At 56.7% G+C, this 9897-nt stretch overlaps 1 long non-coding RNA gene across 2 annotated transcripts; it reads right to left on the reverse strand.

Annotated features, from left to right (window-relative positions):
• Window positions 1-4438: 4438 nt before the first annotated feature.
• On the reverse strand, window positions 4439-9235 carry LOC129206276 (uncharacterized). Of its 2 annotated transcripts, XR_008577078.1 has the most exons (4): window positions 7050-9235; window positions 6804-6957; window positions 4962-5235; window positions 4439-4750 (listed from the first exon to the last, which is right to left on the reverse strand). It is a non-coding gene; the product is annotated as an uncharacterized LOC129206276 (long non-coding RNA). The 2 variants fall into 2 exon arrangements; XR_008577077.1 differs by having other exon boundaries at window positions 6804-9235.
• Window positions 9236-9897: the final 662 nt, after the last annotated feature.

Consider the following 9897-nt stretch of genomic DNA (forward strand, 5'->3'; position numbering starts at 1 on the left):
AAGGCCGTCGCCCTCCCAAAGCTGCGCCGCGTTTGCAGGTTGGGGGGCGCTGGGTACGTCCGCGGCCGCAGGCGGGACGGAGATGGGGTACCTCTTGGCCACAGCGGGGGGATCATCTGCCCTGGGATGAAGACCTCCCCGTTCTCCTACCGGATGAGCTTTTCCCCGCGAGTTCCAGCCCAGCTCCACCGTTCTTAAAAGCAGGCAACCAGAACCACATAAAAATCGCCGGTGGGTTTTTTTTTTTTTTTTGGAACGCCATCAAACCTACCCCAGGCAGTGAAATGGGAGCGTGGGACGCTATGGCACGAGCTGGCTTGCCGCGCGTCGCGGCATCTCGCCATCACGGGGCAGTGGTGGCTTTAGGTAAAGGCCAGCTGTGGATGCGAGCCCGTGCGTGCCAAATGAGAGAGACAGCGATCCTATCCAAGGGCGCACTTTAGCGCGGCTGGGCTCAAAACTCGTTACAGGTAGATGGACCAGAAGGCCAGAACTCTCTTTATATGCACCTGAATTCAAGTGAGATGGGTTAGGTGGGGGGGTTGGTTTGGTTTTAGTGTCTGGCGCGGTCCTGAAATCCTCTCCTCGGCTCAGACAACATTTGCAGGCGCAGGAGAGGAGAGCAGCCGCCTCCCGTTCGGCCGGCATGGCATCCCTTGGGCAGAGCCCCAGATGCTACGGGCGCTTCACAAAGGGGTCGGGGCTGCGACCCGGACGCTCGCACAGGTACCAGGCAGCCTTTGCACGCTGCAAACGTCCTCCCTTGCCTGCGTGCGTGTTGCACCAAGGCGGTACATACGAGCTAGCTGTAACAGTCGTACGTTCTCTTTGGCTGTCCTTATGGAGAAAGGCTGTTTCTTGATCTTTCTTTGGTTTATTCAATTATTTGTTTTCAAAATGATTGAAAATATTTTTATGCCAATGTATTACGTCCTTGGTTTAGCGCAGGGGAAGGGAAAGAGCAAGAAACGGATAAGACGGTGCCGCTAATCTGCCTTGGGAGCAAGCGAAGCGAGGGACGGGGTGATCCCAGAGTAATCCCTGCATAAAGGCGGCTCTGCGCCGCGCAGGGCAAGCGCGAGACTCCTGCTCCTGGTAGCTCCCCCATCCGGCTTTGAAGATTTTTGCGAAGAGGAGCGCTACACCCGGCCGGCCCCAGGAGTTTGGAAACAGTCAGGCCCTCTGCCCCTTCTCAGCCTCTAACAGAACCCAAGTTGTGTTTGGCTCCTTGGGTTTGGCTTCTCCAAGGTTCCACCTGAACTCGCGTTCGCCAACGTTTCTCTGCGAATAGGACAGCCACAAACTTATTCTTTTTTTTTAAATCGTTATTGTAAACCAACACTAACTCTCTTGCAAACCCCTTTGCTTCCCAGAGGTGATGCTTTAAGCGGGACGCTCCAGCTCGGGGAAGACGTCTTTGCCCTCAGGCCGCGTTCCCAGGACCGAGAGGACCGGCGCTGGGACGAAGCATCCCTGCCCACGAGATGGAGGTGGCTTCCCTTCCTCGCCTTCCGCGGTTTGGGGGTTTGAGGGGGTCCCTGCTGGGCCGCGGGAGAAGTTCTTTGGCTCCTGCGTGCAAGAGCAGAGAAGGAACTATCGGTGGTTCGGATTTCATCGCAGCCATTCACGGGCTTTTCACAAGGACGGGGTAGAACTGAGAGGAGGCTCCAGGGCTACAAACCCTGGTGAGTGGTTCCCGTGCAAGGGCAGCATTCCAGTGAATTCACCACTTACAACTCTGTTCGTTAACACAACTCAAGTGATACCACGCTAAAAGCAGGAGAAATAACTTTGTAATTTTATTTTTTTTTTTTATACATATCTTTGGCTTTTCCTCCCTTTTTCTGACAAAGCAACCTTGCGGCTGTAGCAAACACAGTGGCTTTACCCTACAAACACCGTGGCTTACAGGCAATGGAAAAGGTACACGGATTTTTATTATACTGAAGCGGAAAAGGATCGGCCGGAAAGCAAAATGAAGGCTATGCCTTGTGTTTTCAGCTAAACCAGTGCTAAAGAATCGAGAGGGGTACAGAAGGCAGAAACATAAGTCACCTAAGAAAAGGGGAAAAAAAATAAGGCAGTGCATAAATTATTCCAAGATGATAAATAACAGTGATTTGCTTCCACATGGTAATCTGATAAGGGCACAGCCTCCCTCCTTTAGTTAATATACCAGAGGAAAAGCTGCAAAGCAGCAACGGGAGAAGTTTTCTAGCCGTGCAAAACTGCCCCGTCCCACGGCCTGGTTTTTTTAATCACGCGCGGCTCAGGCACTGTTGAAATCCCCGCGAGAGCACCCATGCACACGATAAAGGCTCTCAGCGGAACCAGGACATTCTCGTGCTACTGCAGATGGGAAAATCAGTTTTTCATTTTTACAACAGCAGTTCGAGGTAACCATGAAGTGAATGCAACGATTTTTATGGTGGCCACACGGAGGAAATCTAGTAGCCACTGGAGCCAACGAACGCTGCTTCACCTTAGCTGTGCACAACCGTCCGGTTTTGTTATCTGGATTTTCATGTGGGTGCAAATCTCCTCACAGAATCCTCTGAGGCTTGGGAAGCTGAAACAGAGATAAGGAACCTTCAGAGACGTGAAGAACAGAAGCATGGTGTTGTGGAAAAAGAAGATTTAACGTGGTCAGTGCTAAAAAACCTTGTTCTTCCCTTGCCCTGAGCTCTGTATTCAGTAACGGGGCAAGTATAGAGATTTCCTGGAGACCTCGGACAATGACACCATCGCTGGTCTGCTGGAAAGTTAGAAAATCCCGCTTGCAAAACTCAGCACTGAGGGCTGGCAAAAATAGCGGCACCTCGTTCCGGAAGCGTCTTGGAAATACGGGAGAGACAAATGCGTGGGTTACCCTACGCCTCAGGGGAGCAGAAAAAGCTATTGACCAAGGCAAACAAATTTTTGTTGCCTAAAAAAAAAAAAAAAAAAAAGTTAAAAGATGAACGGTGAACAGCCCCGACCGAGGAAGCGCTATTGGCGGCTGTTTTTAAGGATTAAGCAGGCTCTGTAAAGCGGCATGAGAAGGGGGAGGTGGTTGCGAGGTCCTTCCTTGAGGAGAAGGGACGGTTCTGGAGGAAGCAGCGGCGGGGAAAGCGGTCCCCGTGCCAGCCAGGCACGCGGGTGGCAAGAGACCATTGCCTCTGGAAACCAGCTTAAAGCCAAAATGCTTGTCAAGAAGGGTGCACCGCGCAGCGAGGCGGGAAAGAGTCGGGGAACCGCCGACTGCGTGGCAGCACCACGGCCAAAGATGTGGAGTGGGCACCGAGGGGCACCTGAGCAGGACGGGTAGCTCACGGAAGGCACGACGTACCTCCGCGCTGGCCGGTACGCGGGGCTCGTGTCACTTGTTGCGTCAAGTTCCGGTTGATTTAATTCAGCGCGGGTTTGGAGCAAGCGCAGGAAGTCTGTAGGAAGTCACAGGAAAGATGGGAGGGCTCAACCGTACGACCTGTGGGGAAATATTGTAAAATAAGGGCTCAGTCAATCTAAAAAAAAAAAAAAAAAAAAAAAGGTGAAATGCAGCAATGCACTCGCCCGTTTCGCTGTAAGCATCAGAAATACTTGATCATAGCATCATACGCACCAAGGGGTCAGACGGGAAGGACGCACGTCCGCAGTTCACGGCAAGCGGGGCTCACCTTGGCTTTCCCTTCCAGAGGAGCCGCGAGGCTCCGGCCGGAGCCCAACGCCCCGTCCCGGGTTCCAACACGCGCCAGGCAGACGCGCAGAAGCCGCCGCTCGCAACGCGGAGCTCGCCCGGAGCCGTGCCCTGGGTAGGACAGTCTGTTTTCCCCCCCCCGCACGGCGGGATCGCACGGCGGCGTCATCGGCTGCTTGGGAGCCGGGTTAAGGTACGGTTTAACTTCGTTTGGCACTTACTGTCCCTTTCCTCAATCGGGAGAAGCGTTCGGTACGGCTACTACAAGACTCAAACCGCAAAGTACAAACCCTGAGGGTATTTATGAAGCGAAGGAGTAGAAGTTACTCTTCGAGTATTTTATCTACTTTTTCATCCTTCAGAATTTCTATGACATTTTATACGAAGCGCCCCAGAGCGTCTCATCTCGGAATAAGCACTGAGTGTCACATGGAAAGGGTAGGCTTTCAGCTAGGAGAAAGGAGCGGTGAAGGGAAAGCCGCACGAAAACCAGGAGGGTTTTTACCAGCGCAAAACCCTGCCGTAGCTAAGTGTTTTCTGCCCTCGGCCATGAGCTGACCTTCAGCTGCCACCATGTGAATTTTATCCTTTGAAGCACATGCTTGACTCCTAGAAGTGGCCCAGAAACATTCAAAAATCCAGATTATCCCATTTGGCAAATAGCTGAGTGCAGGGTGGAACCCCATCAGGTGCTCGTTTTGCCTTTTTATCGGCCGTGAAGCCGCAGGGCGCCAGGAGAACGGGGACCGACAGCAGGAACGGGTACGGCAACGGTGCTTTGAGCCGGAGCTGCGCCAGCCCGTGGTCACACGGCAAAAAGGAAGTTACCCAGCGCCGTGGTAGCAAAGAAACACAGACAAAATGTTTTCTGCATCGGTTTTATAGGTGATAGCTGTAACACAACAGACGTAAGCTGTAATTCTCCACGAGTTTAGGCTGCTTCCTTCGTGCTTGTCGCTACGCTCCTTTAGCTCAACGCCGAGTCCACCTTTATGCTTCCAAATCTAAAACCTCTCTGTTCGATGTGTCGCAGGCTGGTTCGAATTTTAGCTAAAAACCTCAGCCAGCTGTTGCCTGAAATAAAGTTATAACACCATCTTCTCTTTAGAGGCTGCACAATACCCAACAGGAAGCTATTGTAACTCCTACCGAGGCTAAGCCGGAGCTCATCCCAAGCTCCGTGCCCCGTGCCAAGGTTTCCGAACGCGCCCCCCTCTTGCCGTAGTGTTATACCGAAAACACAAGGGGGCTTGGCGAAACGCCCTTTTGTGTCTGTGCAATTTACCTGGCGCCTGGGACGCGTTCGAAGACGTTAATGCTTGGGGTATCTTCCCTCCGGAGGGTTCACCCCGCTGCATCGTCTAGCGCTGCCAGGAGAGCACTGGGCTCGCTGCAGGAAAGGGATGAGCGCTGAACGCGGCAGAGCCGTGCAGAACGCCGAGCGTGCTCGCTCCATCCTGCCTTTTGCTCTTCAGACGCGCGCCCAGCAGAGAAGCGAGGAGTTTCTCATTAAACGAGGTGGGTCTGGGCGGCTGAGCGGTAAAACCTCAAAGCAAGCACTGTAGAGAAACAAAAAAAAAAAAAGCTAATACAGCAAGAGCAGCATGAGCAGGGTTTTGAAAGGAAGCCAGCAAACCTGTCAGCTTCTCTCCTTCGCTGACGTTGGCTGATCCAATGTGTCCACCGCTCCGGTGAGCCGGGCACTGAGCACGACGTTCGTGGTGCCCTCTGCTTCCCCCTCGAACCTTGCCTTGGGATTTGTCCAGTTTAACACAGGACTTGAATTCAGGAGGGAAAACAAGGCCCCCCCTTGAGAAGCTTTCATTAGGGTTAAACTACTTAACAAGTTCTCCTGAGAAGCCCTGTGTAAGCAGCAGCTTCCCACCCACCGTGGGAAAGCGGCCAGGGACCCCACTGAACATCATCGGAGCTGGAGAAGCTCTCCAGTGAAAAAGCTCAGACCAGCCCAAGCTAGAGGAACGGCAAAGTGACCACGGCCAGGCTTGCTGCACCACTAAAATCCCCACTAACGGGTGACGAGCCTCCTAAACTGCCCCCCCCCCCCAGCACGGCAGCTGATGTTTTACCATCCCCGGCCCCTCGGTACCGGCTGGGTGGCAGGCACGAAGGTGAAGGCGCTGGCGGTACGTGCAGGATATCGCTCTGCAGAGGAGTCCCTCCCTGTCGGAGCACTCGCGCGGCGATGACAGCCGCGTCATTTGGAGTATTGGAAGTGAACAGAGCAATTAGGGGAGCAGGTAGGAGGAGGAAGCAAGTGTAATCATAGCTTAGGTAGAAGCTGGAAGGTGGGGCAGCCATGAGATAGTGACAGTGGAGAAGAAAATTGGCCAAAAAAACCCCACCAGACCTTTAGGAGCCCATCGTCGCAAGCTCGGTCCCCAGGAAGAGAGAAGCAGGCGCTGTCAGCGGGGAGCTTGTACCCCCGACACCCCCAAAACAGGGGGCACAGAGGATCCTGTAACCGCTGCGGAGTCCGTGAGCCGAACTCAGCCCAGGAGCACAGACGCGTTAGCTTTGTCCCCTGCGAGGTGCCAAGGGATGCAGCAAACCGACCCGCTCCGTGTCCTGCGAGGAAGCAGGGCAGCGTCCCATTCTTTGGGATGGGATAACGCTGGGGGGGCGGGGGGGGAACCAGCATCCTAAGTAAAGGATGAGGCAGGTTAGCCCCCTTTCCCACCCATCCTCGCCCTGCTGCTCCAGGTGGCCGCAGAGCCGGCGCTGCCTGACCGGCAAACCCCGGGGCAGAGCCGGAGCAGCGCGAGAAGCCCGGCTCCCACACGGGCACCGTTGGCTCGGCCTGTCGGAGCGCCCCCGGGGTCAGGCGGGAAAGAGGACGTGCAACAAGACGAATGGTTCCATGAGTTGCTCTGATCGTTTGAATCCATTTAGGACTTTGGAATTCCCATTTACTGCCTCAGCGACTCGATTTTCATTAAGCACTGAGCAATTAACACCACTCACCTGGAAAACGTCGATAGGTGCCTCTATCAGAGTTTTACAGACTCCTGTCGTACTGAGACGTTACCTCTCAATAGCCTGGGGGGTTGAAGCTGTCGAGTTTGAGGTGCTGTTCTGTCCCAAGACCAGCTGTTCCCCACATACTCACCCGCGCCCCCTTTTCCCGCGGTTTTCCAGGCACGCTGCGTCCCGTCGGGGGTGAAGGGGAGAGCGGCAGGCAGCACCAGCGACGTGGAGGGACCCAGCAGTTCTGGTGGCATGGTAAGCTGTCATCTCCTCTGTCCCGAGGATCCCTTTTGGCCCTGGTTGGCATGAAGCATCATGTCAGCAGGTCACCACCACTCCAAGACCTCTGTGAGGGCAGCTACCAGGAGCTACCATTGCATGCACCTACCGCAAGTTATCCATGCGTGCCTGTTCCAGCTCCGAAAAGGTTTATTCTGGTTTGCACCTGCACTCCAAGGTCTCCATCACCACAAACCTGAGGATTTTAGGCTTCAGTTTCAGTGACAGTTGAAAACAAAGAGTACAGCAACTCTTCCCTTCCAAAGGCAGGGTTGATGTTTTCCTTCCAAGGCAGAACAGGGCTTTCCCGGCAATGCAGTGCTCCTGGCGCCTTTCATGTACCATGTCAGAAAGCTAGAATTAGTCAACAGGTTTGAGATCCAGTCATGCTACAAGGACGGGGTGAGGCCAAAGTTCTCAAAAAACCCTTGTCCTCAGATTTTAATGCCATGTGGCAAGTGATTTTAGTCTAAAGCCACCTATCATTATGGAATTAAATGCCTTGAAACCAGGAGAGGTGTCTATTAGCGTATCAAACGCTGGCAACAGCCCCTACCAACTGTTCAACGTCCACCTAACTAATGCAACTCTCACCCCCTGCACTTGAAGTCCCTCCAGTCTGCAGGCGGTGAGGGTGTTCCGCAGGTCACTGGCTCAAGGCACCGGTGTCCTGTTGGCCATGACCTTGAGACTCATCCCACCTTGACCCCTGAGGTCCCTCAGCCCCTGCAGACAGTCCCCCTCTTTCTTCAGGGGCAAGGGCAGGACAGACACCCTCACCTAGCGAGGGACTGCAAGGTCAGGGTCAGTTGTCATAGCGTCAGCTTGATGAGGTCACACCACAGCTCCTAGGATGAGTAGAGCAATGCTGTGGAAGCCCCTTGCCCAGCTCAATTAACTTGCAGCTTCTCCCCATCTCCTCGTTGCTCCTCGAGGGACCTCTGCCAGCCCCCAGGGGGTTGGCTTCCCCCTCACCTCTCCAAGCCTCTCCACTTGGCCACACCAACAGCCACAGCTCCCACTCCCGGCATGCAAATTACCCACGCTCAGCAGGGCAACTGCGTTAATTAGCACCTCTTGACAAGCAACCCTTCAAACAGGATTGCAGCCCTTGTAAGGGGACAGCCGTTCCTGGGGCCACCCAGGTAAGAGCAAGTTCCCCAACCCTCTCCTCTCGCCCCTCTCCCACGGGGGTGCTCGGCGCAGCCCCAGCCTGCTCTTGGTGAGAGCCCGGAGCCCGTTTCCATCGGCACGGCCAGCAGCAACACGGCTGCTTCCCCCGTCACAGCCAGGGTCCTTGCTGGGGGTGTGGGGGGGGTGCGTGTGTGTCCCCCCAGCCTTTGAACCACGGAGCCATTTAGGTCTGAGGCAGCCACTGCCACCCCCCCAATCCAAGAACGGGTCAGTACTGCAGCCTTGCACGCCCTGGCACTAATTTAATCAGCGTGCAAGGGGGGCTTGCAGATGTGTGGCATCACCAGAAGCCCCTGTGCTTTTTACCTGGAAAAAGCATCCCTGCGCGCAGGGGCTCCCCACGGTCCCGCTCCAGGGGTACGCGGCACCAAACCTGCCCTTGGACCTGGGCTAGGCTTAAATAGAGCCTAGACCAGAGCCTAGGCCCTAGGCCAGAGATCAGGAGGGCCAGGAGCTCTGCCACAATGCTGGCACCAGCCCGAGGGTCTCGGGGGGTAAGCGCTAAGGCAGCGTTACAGGCGTGCTGGAACCAGAACGTGCCCCAGCCTTGCTCAAACCAGCAGCAGAAGTGACACCACCAGAACGTTCACCCCCACGCTGCCACCACCTCAGGTACCGCAGACAGAGCTCCGTGAATCTGGAGGACAAACAAACTCGCACCTCGGGGCAGCAGGGAACCAGAGCCCGCCCAGAGCCAGGCAGAGCCCCCCAGTACCGAGGCAGGAGGCAAAGGCAGCCCCGTAACACCACGCCAGCAGCAGCAAACGCAGACGGCAACGAGCCCGTCCCAGCTCGCGAGGCACGAGAGAGCTCCCAGCACAGCCCCAGCCCCAAGGAAACAGCAGCCCCCCCGGCCGGAGCTGAAATACAGAGCTGGGGCCAATGGGGCGGGGGGGGCGGGCGCCGGGGCCCCAGCTGAGGCCGTCGGGGCGACGGGGACCTGCTGGGGCACTCGGGACGGCGAGGCCGTCGGCATCCTCGGGAGCCAAGGGCCGGGCGGGAGCGGCCTCTCCCGCGGGGACACGCCCGGGGGCTTCTCGGTGGGGACGCGCGGCGGGGACGGCGGCGAGCGGCGCGCGCGTGGTACGGGTGCTCTCGCGCGTGCGGTACGGGTGCTCTCGCGCGCGCGGGGTCCCCGCGCACGGCGCTCTCGGCGAGCCGGGTCTCCAGGTCCGAGCGCGCGGCGAGGTCCGTCTCGGGTTTGTCCCCTCGCGGTAGCAGGAGAACGAGGGACGGGCTCGGCCCGCGAGCCGTTTGCCGCTCGAGTCGCCTCCCGTCCCTCGACGCGACCGGCGGCGCTTGGCGTTCAAAGGGCTCATCCGAAACGCCGCCCGTGGGGACGGACGGACGGACAGGGCGGGAACGTGCCCGGCTGTGCCAGAGGCCCGCCCCGTCCCCAGCCCTGCGGGTGCTGCAGAGGGACGGCAGCCCCAGTCCCACGCTCGGACGAGGGTTGTGGAGGTCGTCGCACACCCGGGCTGCGGCGTGGGGCGTGTCACAGCCCCGCCTGGGCCGTGCGAGGGAGAAACCCTCTGACGTGGGGATTCCTGCCGCGAAAAAAATTGGCTGTCCCTGCTTGGCTGGACGTGCTGGGGGTGTGCGCGTGTGCATTGGTGCATTGGTGCGCGTGTGCATTGGTGCATTGCCGCGCGTGTGTGTGCATGTGTGCATTGATGCATTGGTGCGCGTCTGTGTACGTGTGTGTGTGTGTGTGTGTGCCTCTGTGCATGTGTGTGCATGTGTGTGTGCATGAGTGTGTGTGT

This window comes from Grus americana, chromosome 4, assembly GCF_028858705.1.
Source record: "Grus americana isolate bGruAme1 chromosome 4, bGruAme1.mat, whole genome shotgun sequence".
Classification (NCBI taxonomy): Eukaryota; Metazoa; Chordata; class Aves; order Gruiformes; family Gruidae; genus Grus; species Grus americana.